The sequence below is a fragment of the Hipposideros armiger genome, unplaced genomic scaffold, assembly GCF_001890085.2.
Source record: "Hipposideros armiger isolate ML-2016 unplaced genomic scaffold, ASM189008v1 scaffold_303, whole genome shotgun sequence".
NCBI classification, from domain to species: Eukaryota; Metazoa; Chordata; class Mammalia; order Chiroptera; family Hipposideridae; genus Hipposideros; species Hipposideros armiger.
Genome location: NW_017731653.1, coordinates 2,062,267 through 2,079,107, shown reverse-complemented (window position 1 = coordinate 2,079,107; position 16,841 = coordinate 2,062,267). Strand labels below are relative to the sequence as shown.

At 41.6% G+C, this 16,841-nt stretch overlaps 1 protein-coding gene across 1 annotated transcript in view; it reads left to right on the top strand.

Moving 5' to 3' along the window:
• Positions 1-14,552: 14,552 nt before the first annotated feature.
• Positions 14,553-16,841, top strand: part of TESPA1 (thymocyte expressed, positive selection associated 1) — a 53,329-nt gene continuing 51,040 nt past the window's right edge. The window contains exon 1 of the mRNA XM_019659665.1: positions 14,553-14,708. The gene's annotated coding sequence lies outside the window, so the exon portion shown is untranslated. The remainder of the gene's footprint in view (positions 14,709-16,841) is intronic.

Below are 16,841 nucleotides of genomic sequence, written 5' to 3'. Positions count from 1 at the left end.
GGGCAGTGTCACTGGCCCTCATATGTGGGATCCGAACGGGGGCCCTCTGGCGTCCCAAGCCAGTTCTTAACCATCGCGCCACTCGGCAGGCCCTTGAGGTAATTTTTGTGTCTCTCTTTCTTTTACACTTCCAATCTGTCAGCAAATTCTTATGGGCTGTGCTTTCTAAATGTATTCAGGATCCCACCAGCTCTGCCATTACCCTGGTCTGAGTCATTATATAATATCTTTCATCTGGATTATTGTTAAGTCTCCTGACTGGTCTCCCTGCTGTTCTCAGCGAATTGGCTCTCTCTGCCTCATCTGGGACATCTATCTTCTCCTGCTCTCAGATATTGGTATTCCTGGTTCTTGGGCTTTTGGATTTAAACTCAGACTTATCCCATTAGCTCCCCTGGTTCTTAGGCCTTCAAACTTGGACTGAATTACACTATTGGTTTTCCTGGTTCTCCAGCTTGCAGATAGCAGATCTTGGGACTTCTCAGCCTCCATAATTGAGTGAGCCAATTCCTATGATAGATAAATGATAGATTAGATAGATAGATAGATAGATAGATAGATAGATAGATAGATAGATAGATAGATAGATAGATGATAGCCTTCTACTGGTTTTGTTTCTCTGGAGAACCCTGATACAATATTCAAAAAAAATGTGAAGAAATATATTTCATCTTTTGCAGTTAAGGACTGAGGAGTTAAGAGGACAGTAAATAACCAAATGATATGCATGCCTATTAAGTGCCATGGCAGGACTCTAATCCACATTTACCTGACTGCAAAGTTCATAATCTTTTAATTACCCACAGTGGTTGGGGAGATATATAAGGCCCATGTGAGAGGGAAAGTATGAAAGGCAGTATGTAAAATGGTAAGCCCGTACACAACACATGCTGAGGAAGTGGCAGAACCCTCAAGGGCTATGAAATTTCAGATCCAGATCACCTCGTTCTGATAGAGTCAATTGCTTATTCTGAAGAAGAGGCTTAAAAACAAATGTCTGGGGCCGGCAGAGTGGCACAATGGTTAAGAGCTGGCTTGGGACGCCAGAGAGCCCCGGTTCGGATCGCACATATGAGGGCCAGTGACACTGCCCTCTACAAAAAAAAAACCCAAAAAACAAATGTCTGCTTGGTCCACTGTCCCTTTCTGAGACTGGTGGTTCATTCTCCCTCAAATTATAATTCAGGCTTTATCTAACAATTAAAACCGAACAGGGGAGTCAACTGGACCAAGGGTCAGAGGCAGACCTTGTGTAGATTGTATGTGAGGGAGACCAAGTCCCTCGGAAGGGCCTGGGGTAAAAGTCCAGTGGGAACACTTCATTTCAGATGTTGACAAGGAGACCTAATCAGACCCTCCTCAGGGAAAGTAAGCTTAGGCACACACAGAAGGTAAGTTAGGAAAGCTCAACTTGCTTCCTTTTTTTTGTTGTTAATATTTTTTTTAATTATAGTTGACATACAAAATTATATTAATTTTGGATGTGCAACAGTGATTAGATATTTATATAACTTATAAAGTGATTCCCCTGATTACTCTAATTCCCACCATGGGTCTGTTTTAATGGCTCATTTATTTTGATTTTTAGATTCCACATATAAGTGAAATAATATGGTACCTTTCTCTGGCTTATTTCACTTAGCATAATACTCTCTAGGTCCATCCATGTTGTCACAAATGGCAAGATTTCATTCTTTTTATGGCTGAGTAATATTCCACTATATGTATGTACCACATCTCCTTTATCCATCCATCTATCAATGGATATTTAGGTTGCCTTCATATCTTGGCTATTATAAATAATGCTGCAATGAACATAGGACAGCACATATCTTTTAGAATTTCAGCTTCCTTAATTATCTCATTCTCGCTCTGTACAGCAAATCCTGGCATTTCTGGGACTCAGAATAATTGGGCTGCTGCCACCATGTGCTCTCAGTGCTACTTTACTTCCCACATAGCCTTATAGTAAACCTGGATTACTAAAGGAGATTTCTGTGAGTCTTCCTTTATAACCTGCAAGACCCTCCGTGAAATAACTTTAAAGACAGCTAAGCAGAGAGGGGTGAAGTGGGCACCAGGATGAATAAATAGCATGAGCCTAGGTGTGTTACTTGGTCAACAGGGCTTGCTAAAAGTTTTGATACATAGGTAGACGTGTACTTTTCTATCTATCCATTCATTCAGCCCATCTAAATTCAGCATGCACACTGTACCAGCTGTCATGCAGAGAGCTGGAAATATGAAGATGAATATGACTGTCTCTTTCCCTCGGGATTTATATTCCAGAGAAGTCCAGACATGATGTTCATGCCAGCTTTAGGAGGATAGGAGAGCCTTTGGAGGGCCACTTCAGTCACTAAGGAAGAGCAATCTACCACTTCTCTTGCCCATATCACATAACAGTTCAGGCCCCCATTTTTCTGTGATCAGAGCAGTAAGTCACAGTCCATAACTAAGACACAGCATCTTGTTGACTCCAGGATAAGGTATGCCTGTCCCTATCTGATCCAAGCTTATTTCTCACGCCCATCAGTCACTGCTTTATTTCTAAATATTGCATCCTATAGCTACAGGAAATGCTTCACACATGCCCTTCCTATACCTTCATGCATCTTCCAATGTAATTTATTCCCTAAGAACATCAACCCCAAATCACCCATTTGGCTAATTTTTATTTGATTCTCAGGAATCAAAAATTAGTTCAATCACTCCTACCTCTAGGAGACTTTTTGATATACCTAGGAAGAGTTAGATACCTGATGCAAGTTGAATTGTGTTCCCTCCAAAAAAAGATGCATTGACATCGTAATCCCTAGTATCTTAGAATATCATCTTATTAGGAAACAGGGCCATTGAAGATGTAATTTGCTAAGTGAAAATGAGGGCGTACTGGAGGGGGCTGGGGCCCTCTCCGATATGACTGGTGTCCTTATAAGAAGAGGACCGTGTGAAGACAGAGACACACAGGGAGAGTGCCATGTGAATACAGAGGATTGGAGTGATGCATGCCCAGGCCAAGGAATACCAAAGATTGCTAGCAAACTACTGGAAGGCAGGAAGAGAAAAGGAAAAATCCCGCTCCTGGCTTCAGGAGAGCATGGCTTAACTGACACCTTGATTTTGGACTTCTAGCCTCCAGAACTGTGAGACAATAAATTTCTGTTGTGTTAAGCCACTCAGTTTTTGGTACTTTGTTATAGCTGCCCTAGGAAACCAATATAATGTTCCCCCTATGTACTCTCTTTTAAATTATCTACATATTGGCCTATCCCTCTCGACTGAATTCCTCAAGGGGAAGTACTATCTTATTTATCTATGTTGGGCCATCTCTAGAACAGTGCTTGACATAGAAAAGGGCCTGAAAAAATATGCACTGAATTAACAAATAAATGAATTAAGAGGTAAAGGAGATTGGTGACTATAGGAAAATATTCAAGATCCAGTCAGAAGTATTTGTTTTGTTTCTGTTTTATTTTACTTTTAGCAATTCTACTGACAGAATGTTTCCCTTCAATTCTTTAAAAATCTCAGCTTCTTGCTTAAATGTACCTCCAAAGGAAATAGTCATATAAGAATAGGGCAATTGGGGGTGACTGGTTAGCTCAGTTGGTTAGAGCGTGGTGCCAATAACACCAAGGTTGCTGGTTCGATTCCCACGTGGACTGCTGTGAGCTGTGCCCTCCTTAAAAGAGTCAACTAGGCCACTGTAGCATGAAAGCAATGTGTAACCATTGACCATGGCTATTCCCCAATAAAATTAAAAAAACAAAAAAAACAATAGAACAATTATTTGTGGGAAGGACTATTGTAAGCAAATATGAGGAGGAAAGTTGATGGCAAAGAAAAGAGCCCTACTTGGGGTAGCTCATGTCTTCGAGAAGTGGAATTGTTCTCCCTGAGCTAAGAAGATATGAATTTGGGGCCCAGAAATACCCAGAAATAAAACCTTCTTCTACTTCTCGAGACTCATTCTCTGGTTACTTCTTTTGTTTTATCCCTTATGCTTGCAGATCATGAAATTGCTTTACCTTTCTTGCCTCTGTATCTCTGACCTCTCTTCCCAGAATTCCTGTCCTAACTTTAGTTGTTTTTCTGAACAACTTTTCAAAATTTCACTCAAGGGGCACCTCTTCAATAATACCCACTCTGAGTGCTATTCCAAGCCTGCTGTGCCAGCCCTACACCCCGCACAGATTTCTTGAAGGACACATCTGCACATCTACACGTATTTAGATCGATCATGAGGCCCTGCTCTTCTTGAAAGCAGGAATTAGACCTTTACATTTTTTTAACATCCATTTCACTATGAGGCTTAAGTGCACAATAAATGTTAGTGGACTAAAGAAGTGAAGGACTGGCAAACTTTGTCTCTAGGCAAATGGAAACATTTATTATGTTTCAGCCACAAATAAGGAAAGACAAGACTGGGAGGACAGGCTATGGCACAGTATTCTGTAAGGGGAATAGCATTTTTTTTCCACATGAGACAGTTGAGAATTCAGCAACAATCATTGCAGGACAAGTGACAATGAATATTTGAAAGAAAGACTTTGGAGTTGGAAAGAGCAAAAGGACCCACAAAGGCAGCTGAAGAATCTCATTCTCAAGAAAGATGGTAGCCAGTCACAGCTGAGCTAGGCAGCAGGAAGAATGTATGGGATTTAGGAAGGTCCTTTGAGTAAAACTCTCTTCTCTCATTCTGGTCTAATCTAATGCAAGGGGCCAGATTGGTTGGGGAGGACAAAGCCACCCAGGCAAGAAGAGTCAAATATCCTCAGCAAATATTGGCCGTGCTCATTTACTCTTCATTGGCCCAGTACTCCAAAGGTGGGGGAAGAGAATTCCAGGCCAGAAAATATAATTAGTCAGCCTGCTGGTTGGGGCTCTAATTTAATCTGGGCAGCTGTGCCAGGAGCCTGTATTAGCATGACACTGGGAGGTGGAGAATATAATTACTGAGCAATGGCGAAGGGGAGGAGAAGTGGATGGTAACCGGTTTGTGCCTGTATTGGAGGATGGGGTGGGGGGGAGGCTGGTGTCAATGGAGAGGGAAGAGTCCCCTGGGAGAAGGGAATAGGAAAGAGGCTTCTGTCAGTGGATGGACGGTGACTTTAATTTGGCTTTTGAGAAATTATGTGTGTGTTGTGAAGGGTGTGTGTGTTGGTGTGTTTGGGGAGAGCGGGCTTTGTAGCTAGGGGCTAGTCCACTCTGCATGACAAAGGTGAGATTGGGAGTTGATGGATGGGCCTGTTGGTTACTGTGGAGGAAAGACTGAGGGAGTGTTGGAGCAGGTTATGGTTGAATCTGGACAAATATTCTTAGATATTGTTTTCAGTGGGTCTGTCTAAATGGGGAAAGCAGAAAAAGGTTTTTAAATTTGCACACTCATTGTCTTCTTTTTGTCATAGGCAAAGAAATTGATTAAAAGGATACTTCTTAGGTGATTTCATTGATACCAAAAAGCTACCAGCTACTAATTTTACTTCCAGAGTACTTACTCTGTTCTGGGCTCTGGGTTAAGTAGCTTATACTTCATTGTTTTAAATAGTCTTTATAAATACCTCAACAAGATGCTTGGTATTATAATCCCTAATTAACAACTGAGGAAACTGAGGCTTGGAGATGGTAAATACGATGTCCGCAGTCACACAGCTAGTATGCGTGGGAGGTATAATTCAAACCCAGGCCTATCTGACTCTAAACACTATGTTAATAATCAGCAACCCAAAATAGGTATTATCTACTCCATTTACATATGGGGAGACTGAGGCTCAGACTAGTGACATATTTGCATTAGCTCAAAATGTGAGTTAGCATCGCAACTGGAAATAGAACTCAGATCTCACACAATATTGCCTTTCTGTGCAGAGGGCACATAGGGAAAAGAAGATATCATTTACCAGGATAAGAATGGGGTATCTTGAAAGACATAGAAATAAAAACCAGTTTTTCTCACTCTCAACTTCATGTCTTTTCATTATAAGTAAGAAGCATGATGATAATCGCTAAATTCTTCACTCACTTACTATGTACTAGGTGATATAGCTTTACCTAGCCACACTCCCACAGCAACACCGTGAGATGGGCACTGTCGTGCCCCATGCTATGTGAGGAGACTAAAGGCTGCAAGGCTACGTAGCTTGCCCATACTCAAATAGCTGGTGAATGACAGAGCAGAGATTAAAATCCCAACTGCCCATCTCTGAATCACTGTCTCCCTGTGAAACACTGCTCCTTCAGGCATCCCTTTTCTCTGTCCAAGATGGATCTGTGAGGTTCATCCACCCCATGGAGTGACATACAACTTCAAAGATCCACACAAATCCTTCTTTATTTCAAGCCTAATCCAGTCCTTCTCACATTTCAGCCTGTTATTTTGGGGAGTGGGAAGACACGTAGCTATATATTGGGGATCTTTTTCTTTACTCTCAGAATCACCTTTCCCTGTGGCTTTTAACTTTTGCCTTCCCTGCAAGGGCCTACGAAGTTGTTCTCTGTCCTACCTTAGGGGCCTCTCGTCAAAGAAAGACACAGAGAAGAAGCCTGGTTCTTCCTTTTCTTTTGTACTTTGATGTTTTATTACTCCTTCAGCTCTCTTTTTCCCAAGCAAAGACCTCCCTGACCTCCCTCTGGGGCCTTGAGAGCCCCTGGGAATAAGAAGGGAGGAAAGCCAGCTCTCTCCTCCCAAAGGAGGAAGAGAGGAAGGCTATGCTCACAGGGCCTCTGGAAAGCCAAATTGGCTGGAGGACATGGCTTCCTGCCTGCTTGCTCAGCTGCTCAGCATCTGCCCTGCACCCACGAGTGGGTCTTCTCTAGGGTCCCTGCCAATCTCTTGGGCCCTGGCAAAAGGAGCCAAAAAGGGCACAGATGTGCCCTGCATTCTGAAGCCTGTGGGCGCCACCAGGCCGCTCCACAGCCATGTCCAGGGAACCAAAAGAGGCACCTTGATTTCGCAGGGCCCCTCCCCCTGACCGCCTCAACCCTATCGCCTTATTCCTATGTCTTCTCACTCATTCTCCAAAGTCCTCCCCCAGCTCCTCAGAGGAGCACACGTACTGTAGTTAGAAAGAGCTTTTGATGGAAAGTCCAAAAGCTTGGTTTTGCTACTCGTTGTATGGGCAATACCTTCACCTATACAATGAGACAAATGATATCTGCTGTATGTCCAACAAAGTTGTCTCGAGAATGAGAGAAAAATAAATATTAAGGATCTGGCTAGGTCAGTTACTGAGGCAACGACAAGGGTTTCTCTTAATATTGTCACCGCAATGAATGAAATGATAAAGCAGCAGATAGGATACAGGTTTCAGAATCAGACGGATCAGGGATGAAACCCTGGCCTCTTACTGAAACTGCTGGAACTCATTTTCCTCATCTGTACATTGGGAACACCAATGCCTGCCTTGACGGGTTGCTGTGAGATTTAAATGAGAGGAGGAACACCAAGAAGAGAGATAGGTAGGTAGTGAAAGCTTAATACATATCAGTCCCTCCCAGATTCTAGTGTTCCCCAAATCCAACCCAGAGCTGTGGGTCCCTGCGTTTACGGTGGTGCTGGCTGTGCCTTGCACACGGGTGCCTGCCCAAAGGGGCAAATACAACCAGGGCGCGTGCTCTGAGACCGGGCTGCATTGGCCTGGAAAAAGGGTGTCTTTTTTGTTCTCCAATCCACCAAGATTGTTATGTGCTAGACTGAAGGGTAAAAGATTTCCCGAAGCAGATTAGGACTCCAGCACCAGAATTCCAGGCAGAAGGAGTACAATGTCTAGGAGTTTGAGAGAGTAACATCATACACACACACACACACACACACACACACACACACACACACACACACCCCTTCCAGAGTGATATTTCTAAACATGTCTCTGCCTATACCCTACCCTACTTAATATAGTTTTGATATATTTCTGACTCTCCACCATCAAGAAAATAAAAATAAAATACTGGGGTGGCCGGTAAGCTCAGGTGGTTAGGATACAGGCTCATAACACCAAGACTGCCGGTTCAATTTCCACATGGGCCAATTTCCACATGCACCCTCCACAACTAGATTGAAGACAACTGCTTGTCTTGGAGCTGATGGGTTCTGGAAAAACACACTGTTCCCCAGCAAACAAAAAATAAAAAATAAAAGAAAGAAAATAAAATACTAAAACAAGGGGGAAATTAAAATTTTGATAAGGAGTGGAATATTTACGTAGTTTCAAAATATTTAAAAAGCACTTGTTAATTAAAAAGGAAAGTGATGACTTAACAGTAATAAACAACACAGAACAAAAAAAAAGAAGATGCCTATGTTACCAATAATGGAAAAATGGACACCATGTGCTTCTCGATGTGAAACACTAAGAAAGATGCACCACAGAACCCAAACTTAATCACACGGAACTGCAAACAAACCAAATTGAGGGACACACTACAGAATAGAAGGACTAAGCTCTTCAGAAACGTCAGTGTCATCAGAGACAATAGCAAGCTGAAAAAGTTCCAGATTGAAGCAGGCAAGAGACATGAAATCTATGTGCAGTGTGTGATTCTGCATATTGTAGGGAAAATAATGAAATTTGAATAAGGTCTATAGAATAAATAATAATATTGCAGCAATGTTAAATTTTCTGATTTTGATAATTGTACTGTGTGAAAAATTGTTGTTCTTGTTCTTAAGTAAAGGGTTAAGAGGCATGAGATCTGCAAACTACGAGTATTCTCAAAGGCTCAAAAACAAAACAAAAAAAGACATTCTGAGCTGTGGACTAGTCTCAGAGACCACCTGAGAACAAACAGAATTCAGACAATGGGTGTAGGCTGCCACCTGGTGGGTTTTAGAAGTATATTCGTTTGAAGAGCATCTGTGAGCACAAAGGTTTGCAGAATGAGAAAAGTCAGGACACACAGACTCTGCTCAAAGCCTCGTTCATCTGTGGGTTACAATATTAATATTCACTTTGCAGATTGTTTTGAGGGCTAGAGTTAAGATATAGTCATTTTTTTACACGGTTTTCACTCAATAAGTGGTAGCTAGTATTATCAGAAACATAAATACTCTACTGGAAAAAACTTTAAAGACCACTTATTTTCATTTCATAATTTTATAGTTAAGGAACCTGAAATCCAGGAAAGACGCAGGGCAAGTCCTGAAGGACAGGCTTTTTGACTCCTCACTCCTTTCCTGAATGTAGTTCAGAAGAAAAAAGTGCATCATGAATATAGCAAAAACGATAGTATGTAATTGTAGAACACATAGATCCCATTCACATCCATCCTTCATGTACTCCCACTTTCTAAAGTAGGCCTGGCAAGCCGCTAGTCCAGTAGGTAAGGGCGGGCGGGGACCCCAGAGGAGGGAAGTGTTCCCTCCATGAAGAAGGTGGAGGATGGTCACAGCAGGGCAGGTGCCTGCGAGAGATGAGAGGCTTTCTCCCATGAGGTAGACAATTTGCCTTTCACAGTTTGGGTGGTTACGCTTCAGTTTCACTTTCTCTTGTGTGTGAATCATTTCCTTTCAGCTTCTCTCTCTGTGCTTCTCTTTAATTCAGTCTCTCTCTTTTTCTTCTCCTCCACCTCTTCCCCCTTCTTTTCCTCTAAACCTAACAAAGAGGACTCTCCTTGGAGCTGGGACTCCTGTGCACAGCAAACCCTGGGGTTGACACATATACCCTTTCCCCCTCCTGCAGCGCTCCCTCTGATCAGAAGGTGACAGTTATCCCACTTCCTCTGATCAACTGACACAACACCGGTGAGACATTTTAACGTCTTTCCAGAAATCCTGGTTTGTTGTTCTCCAGCTCATCACTGGGTCCTGCCCCACACCCTCTCCCATCCCTGTGTCCACTCTGTCCACCAGGGTCTCTAGTCCACTGTGGGTGGGGGATGCAGTCTAACTTCGGTGAAATAGCCTCAGAGCTTCAGGGCTTCCCTTTTGTAGAGAAGAAAGAAGACCATAGGCTTAGAAACGAGCCACCCCTTCCTTCAATCTGTTGCCTCCTTCCCCAAGTTCTCATGTTCTGCCTCTAAACCCTAACCTCACACTCACCCTACATTTTCTCGTTATACCAAATCTACAGCAAACTTCAAATTCAACCTGCTCTTGTGGCTTTTAATATCCTTTTTAAGACTTTAGAGTGTCAGATCTCAAGACCCCAATTTTAAGTATTCCCCAAATCCATGAGGTCACTAACCCCCTGGCACTTGCTTCATAATTTCTCCAAGGTTCGACCCACTTTAAATGTTCCTTCACCCCAAAAATTTTACTATTTTTCTGCCATTCCCCTCTTTCTTTCCCATCACCAATCATACCATTGCTATGAGAGTTTACTTTGTACCACGTACCTGGTATAGGGAGGAACCCTACCTGAAGCCCTCTTTTCTTTGAGGTAAGGAGACTAAGCTCAGAAGTGTTCCACATTTCTTATTCCTCAAGTCCATGGGGTTGTCCTAGATCAAGTTCATTAGGTTGTCCTAGCCCCAAAAGGCTGCTGACTCCCATCCTACTAAATCCCCAGGCCCCTTCTCTTTCATTAAACTTATACGCACATCCTATGGGACCCAGGCTCTGTCTTCCTCGATGGTCATATAAAACACTGAGCATTCTCTGTGTCAATCACACTTGAGACCCCAGAGAGGTCCTGTGCTTCTAAATTAAACAGGCTTGATGGAAGATACAACGCAGGCTCTCCAGGCAGTCAAACAATCCTGTGTTCAAACCACCTGAGTACAATGAAAGACATGAATGTCATTATTAAATCTAGAGGGACAGAGCTGAAGTGGCTGTAGCAGAGGACCACTTCCCCAAAACAAATTTCTTTGGGAAGCCCCTCAAAAAATAAATAAATAAATGAATACATTTAAGAAATACAAATTCTCTCCTAGAAGAGTCACAACTCATATCAGCTGATTAAAAGCTTCAAGAAGTTGTGCCTTAAAGAATCAGGTTTGTCTTTTTTTAACTATGTAATTCCCCAAATTATTTAATCACACTCAAGAGTAAGCCCTCTAAAGGATAGCATTTTCTCTTTATATACCCTGAATCTACCGTATTTCCGGCACTTAGAACATGCCCAATAAAATACAACATGAATAGAATTATAATTTCAGATGTCTAAAGGAACCCCCTCTGCAGAGGCCTGTAATAGACTGCTCTTCAGTTCTGCTGGACTTACAAACAGGGAAGATATAGCAAAACAGAAGGAAGAATTTTCCTGCAATTAAGTTGAGTGAATCAGGAGAACGGGTTAGAAAAGTTAGCAAATCCCATTTCTTGGAACCCTCTATTTCCAGAACATAGATGCAGAAAGAAGAACAAGACGCTTTTGCTGGCCCCTTTTCTGTCTGGAGAAAGTTCAGAAAACCTTTGATTACTTAAACCACCACCAAGTTCTCCCCTAGGATTCTATCCACTCTCTCTCCTCACTTTTGAGCCTTTGGTACAGGAAGGAAACAAACTCACTCAAACTTTCCCATCAGCAATTTGAAGGAACAGGCTCAGTAAAAAATGGATGTCTGCAAACCCCAGGGTCTGTGAGAGGAGAAAGCTGAGAACTGAAATGGAAGCAGCTCACATGCACCTGGGCCTGGGCAGAGGGGCCCAGCTGCCCGGCCCGGAACAGAGGCTGTGAGCAGCAGCTTCTGCGTCGTGGGACAGCCTCTACGGACAGCTGTCCTGGCTCTGCCCCAGGTCTGGCTGGGCAACCTGCCAGCTGAGCTCTCACTTCTGCAGCTTCAGAACTCATGCCCAGCTCCAGCTCATCTGTTTGATGGACACATCCGTGTTCTTATCAGTGTTATCATGTTACATGTCTGAAGGATAATATCATTCAAAAGCAATTTTTGCTTGGCTTTGCAGTGGACAAGCGTTTTTTCTAATGAACTCACTATTTCCTTTATAATGATTTCTTACCAAAGACCTGTCACCTAATATTTGCATTTTCCATAATAAACCACAGTTACATGAGAGAAGAGAAAAATAGTGTGTGTACATGTTATAGATTTCTAGAGGCAAGAGAATCTCAGAATATATTTCTCTATTTGTCAGACGAGGAAACTGATACCGAGTAGAATTAAGTAACTATCATACAGTGAGTTTTAAAGTCTGAAGGCTCTTTCACTCTCAAGTCAGTGTTTTACTAAATTCCATAAAGCCTGTGGGAGTGCAGCCAAGAATGACAAACTGGCCATGTGACGAGGTGCTCAACTGCTAAAACTCATAGGCAGTAGAAAGCTAACTCATCGTCTCATTTAGTATAAGAATTTTCATTTTTAAGCAGGGGGGAAAAACGAACAAAATCACATAAAAACCTTCTGAAATCCTGAATTGCGTCTACACAAAAAGGGCAGTTGGTTAAGCTTTCAGGATGCATGTGAAATATATGATCAGAGAATTGCATGGTGTCAATGATATAGAGACACTTAATGTTTTCAAAAGATGGAAGAAGAGAGAGAGAGAGAGAGAGAGAGAGAGAGAGAGGAGAGAGAGACTCTACAGTTGAGGAAAAAGACAAACATAGACAAATGTCCCGGACTTCCTTCTCCTAGGAATCATATAGCCTTCACTCTTGACTTTCAGCAACTGCTTATAAAGAAGAAAACATTCTTTTCTGAAAAATAAATCAAAATAGCACTTTTTAAAGTTAACCAAAAAAACTCTAGAAATTTGCTTGTGAAATGGCATCTTTAATGAATGAGGTCATTTTGATAGATACAGATATATAGCATGCTGGAAAAAATTGAAAGCATTATATTAAAGAGCCTTAAAAAAAATGGCTATAATTTGTTGAGCATTTTCCATGAGTCATACCCTGGACTAAAAACTCTACATTCCTTTATTCTATAGCTTTCAACCCCTCCTTTAGGTAGATTATCCCCATTTTGCAAATAAGGAAGTTGAGGCCTGGATATGTTAATTAATGTGTCGGGGACTACAAAGCTACCTAGTTCCAGAGCCTGACTCCGAAGCCTGCTCTCCTAAACGTAAACCTACCAGTATTCATTAACACATTGGTATTTTGGGCAAGACAATCATTCCTTATGCTGAACAGTCCTGTGCCTTCAAAGACATTCAGCATCTCTGGTCCTCAGGCACTAAATAGCAGCAGCAGCTTCCTATCACTCTGAAGATGAAAATGTCCTCACATATGTACAAACTCCCTCTAGAGGTAGTGCTCTCCCTATCTCCAACACATTGAAAAGAGCTGTTAAGGAAAATATTGAATTTCAGAAACTTAGGGTTAAAAAGAATTTTAAGTGTTCCATTAGTTTAATTTTTGTAGTTAATTTGTCCAGAAAATATATGTGTGTGTGTGTGTGTGTGTGTGTGTGTGTGTGTGTACATACCTATACTAGAAAATATGTTAGGCCTTTTCATCCCTACATGTAAATGAATGTGCTATATTTGTGTTTGTAGAGAATTATGATTTTACTCATTCTTGAAGAAAACAATGTTTAGAGAACTTAATTTGCTGAGCAAGAATTTTATTTCAGTTTCTTTCCACCATTTTATAACTATACTATGGCTATCTAATGAAGTTATCCCAGTCACAATTGGAGATGGAATTTGGGGACATGGTAAAAAGAGATCCAACTGTAGTTATAGTCAAAAAATTATAAGTAAAAGAGTGAATGAACATGTAAAAATCAGTCACATTTAGCATATTAGAGGTGTATCTTGTACAATCAATATTGTGGTAAATATTTGTAAATAAATGATACAGGATAGGACACGAAATAGGATCAGGAAAGAGAGATACAAGATAGCTGGAATGGAGCAACATCAAAAGAAGAAGAACTCGTATTAGCCAATATTGGAGAAGTGGGGAGCGGGACGAGCCACCATTCTGAATGCTGGTCAGGGTGAAAGTGAGGATGAGGGAAACCTTTCAGAGTTTAATAAGGCTTCTTGACACCGAAAGAAAATACATTGAAGACATCTCCAGAATGTGATGGATTTTTAAAAATCCAGGTTTAAAAACCCCTTGGAAAAACAATCATTTGTCTTTTAAAAAAATGAAACCTTTGAAGTGGTTTGAACATAAAAACAAAGTGCTAAAAAGTCAACTCAGAATAAAAGTGGTTTACGATGGTATGCAGTATTTGAAAACAAGCTGCCGGGGAATTACCAGAGTGTGAAAGAATTATAAAAACAGATCCATTTTGGCTTAGAGCCCTCTCCAATGTGTGATAAGGCTGTAAGCATCTTCTCTGAGATAAATGTAAGTTAATTTTCTAGAGAGAGCTTTACCATCATTTTTAGACACCTCCTCTCCTGGAGACAGAAAGTTTTATTTGCAGCAGTGAAAGTTCTGTGGAAGGAAGACTTTCCTATACGCACATCGTCAAATGGGCTGCACCTTTCCCTTAATAGGAAAAGATCTCTTGTTGTTTTGGAAAGACCAAGGCAGCTCTCTGACGGGAAGGGCTCACCAGTGGTGAGACTGGTGCCTTCAGATACTTTGTTCTTCAGTCTCCTGAGCTAGAGTGAAGGATGTGGCTGGGGTAGGAGGCGGGGACTACGCATTTGTGTATGTGTTTTCTCATTTCCGCTTCCCCTTTCAAGCTTGCAGCAGCAGTTTAATGAGGATAGAGAGAAAGGTACAATATGCAATATGATATTTTCTCACTGTCCTCACTTCAATCCCGATGCCTGGGAAGGGCCTGGCCCAGCTTTGATAACTGCTTTACCTCAAACTCAGCTCTCTCCCAGCAAACTGGTGAGTACAATTCCACCTCAATTTTAAGGCTATACTGATTTAGAGTGGTGTTGGGAGATAGGAGAAAACAGATCAGAGAAAAATCAGGCTCTGGAGAAAAGGGAAAAGTCAGGAGCATACCTCCCACACCCCTGACTTCAACTTCAAAAAGTGCATCTTTGTGCCTCTCAGAGTACTTTCTTATTTCCTTCCTATTACTCTTTCTGGGGTCACAAAACATGGGTTCCTTTGACAGCCTGAATTAATAATTTAGGAAGTTTTTACCTTTCTCACCTGAGAAGCTCCTCTCTATGTCTTGCTGTACTGACTTTTGCTGTAAATTCGATCTGATTCTAACTCTGAAACGTTCTTCAGGAGAAAAGTTCCTTAGCTTCATTGCAGGTCCTGTTCTAGTGTCCATAACTCTCACTACTGGAACTACCTCACCTACATCAATTTTTCTTTTTGACAAGCCATAGAACAAAACCGTTGAGATAAACTACAGCGAGATATATTGGGATTACATATGAAGAGTTTACACAACTGGATGACCTCAGGCCAAATTAACTGGAAGGCTCAAGACAGATAATTACCTCTCAGGGTTGGTTTTCAGGCTGTACATCTCAGAGATAGGTAGATGTTGACCACTCAATGACCTACATAATCCTGGGGGGAAGGGGGATGGATTCTTGCCCCTCCAACATCCTTGTCATAGTGGTAGCCAAGCTATGCATGTCACCAACTACATGAGTTTTAGGGAGGGTAGAGGAGTGGAAAGATCTACTACGCTGGGGTTTTCCCATGCATCTGCTGGGCTACTGAGCTCACCAGTGGGTGGAGGAGAAGAGGTAGGTCCCCAGTGCAAAACAAGGACAAGATAAAAGAGCCCCAGAGAAATGGCTTGATAAAACCACGAGGATTTGGAAAAGATACCCAGAGAAGTACTAGTGACTCTGTCTACCACAAATGGCCCAGTAGAGCGGCCATTTCTAGACAAAACATGGCAGTGCCGAGGACAGGAGGTTGGAGGTTGGAAGCTTTCAACTCGTGTCCAAGCTTCAGATTTAACAGTTATTAGGCTTGAGTGATTAGAGCTAAAGATCTGGTGTGATTCTCCTACAACATGAATTATTACTAAGAAGATGGTAAGCCAGATTTATGATCTATCTCTACATATTACCAAAGATAAGCTGAAGATATAACAAAGGGAGCAGAAAGAGATCTAACAAATGATTTTTTATTCACGAGCACCCCAGAAAATTTAGAAACTCTTTCAAACTATACTAAGAACACTTTCTTATAACTCCTTTGGTCCTCTGAAAGTTAGATGGACTCCTGCGCTATGTTGTGGTCACAGAGACTCAACACAGTCATCTTGAGTTCAAGGTTTATGATTCGTATTCTAACAGAGAGTTGAGAAGAAGTATGATCCCAGCTGAGATCACAATTCACAAGGTCCACTAGGCTACAGAGAAGAAGATCACATATTTATTTCCGGTTGATAACTGACAACTGTGCTGTTTTCCACCTAAAGGACAATACCAAAGTGAGTCTTCTGATACCCACTGTATTTTGTGCTGTGCCTACATCCAGGCCTAATGCGGAGAGGTTTGAACACAGATTTTGAGGAGAAGGAGAGAAGGTTCAGATATTGTGAAAGAAAAAGAGAGAAGAATAAAAATAAGTACATGAGAGAAAGAGACTCATTACCAAGGAAATAGAACTAAAGCATTACAGATATGAACTCACAGAACTAACTTGATGATTAAGAAATCTGCACATTCTCCCTCCTGTCTCTAGAATGAGCTATCTGTCTGTAATTCAGTCCAGATGAAATGATGTTTCTTATTGTTGGTGTCTTTAGAGACCATCCAGATGAAAAAAAATTAAGTGTCTCCTGACCATGAGAGCACAGGATGATTTTTTTTCCAAATATACAACTTGAATGTTTCCCGTAGCAGTTTATAAGCCTTGCATAAAAATCCACATCAGGGAGGTGGAAGAAAGGAAAGTAGGGAAGAAAGGAAAGGAGAGAAAAAGAGGTCTTAGACGGTCTTCTTTCAGTATTTATTCAGCTAAACTTATTTTGGGAGAGAGGGGATTAAAAAAGAGGGGGAAAGAGTTACATTGGTGAATTGGCATTTTTTTGGCATT